The sequence below is a fragment of the Adiantum capillus-veneris genome, chromosome 9 (genome assembly GCF_014529385.1).
Source record: "Adiantum capillus-veneris isolate H3 chromosome 9, ASM1452938v2, whole genome shotgun sequence".
Taxonomy (NCBI): domain Eukaryota; kingdom Viridiplantae; phylum Streptophyta; class Polypodiopsida; order Polypodiales; family Pteridaceae; genus Adiantum; species Adiantum capillus-veneris.
The window spans coordinates 95,392,644-95,393,698 of NC_140939.1; positions in this window are offsets into that span (position 1 = coordinate 95,392,644).

Below are 1,055 nucleotides of genomic sequence, written 5' to 3' on the forward strand. Positions count from 1 at the left end.
CAAAAAAGAGGGAAATTGGCCCACCCTATTTTGTCTCCACAACTCATGGTGGTTGACATCCATGGATGCAGGAGGCCAGCTCCTCAATGAATAATGGGTGCTAACATGAAACCATTTTGTACCTGCAATTACGTCACTAAGATGAAATGGAATGGATCCAACCTCCTTGCATAAGTACCTCAAATGCTTGAGGTGTACTATTGATACACAACTCGATATGTGTGTCTCGTGTAAAACTAAAACATCTACAGGTCATTCTCAATTATTATTCTTCGCACGAAACCCATTGTGTGTCAGCACAATGCTAACGATAAGTGAGGGGTCAAGGTGGTTCAAGTCTCGTTGTGGCATGAATGACCAAGGACATCAACCAAACAACTTCATGTTCTCATGACCAATTGTGTAGTAGACTATTACATATCCTTGTCCAATGAAATAGCTCGATGTCATTTGCTACGTCTCCCTCTCTCATGACCAATTGTGTAGTAGACTATTACATATCCTAGTCCAATGAAATAGCTCGATGTCATTTGCTATGTCTCCCTCTCTGGCTTTGCACATGCACCTATTCGGCAAGGCATTCGGCAAAAAAAAGGGCGAGGACCCCGCCCCCCCCCCTCCCTCCCTCTCTCGATTTCTCTCTCCCAACCATTTCACCAAGGTAATGGACTCTAGACTTATATATCGTTCTGTTATTGCAAGATTTCAATCAATAGTGAGGCCATTTTAGTTGCATACTTTTCTTTAGCATGACAAACTTGAATCAATGCACCCTTGAAAGCTGTCTTTGTTCAACCGTTGTCTACGCAACTCAGGCTATTGAAGTTGAACTAACTTGGAAAACTTGATCCTATTGTCCAATTTGGTTAATACATAGTTGGGAGCTAGCTAGTACACAGTGGCTTCTCGACAACCTATGCAACTTGTGGACGTCCTTTGGAAAGTTAGTGTCACTATCTGTGGTACTGCCCCATGTCACAATAGGTTTGGCTTCGAGTTCTTTGGCTAATGCCAGCTCTTCCCACAACTCGACAATACACTTGGGGTGTTGCAGC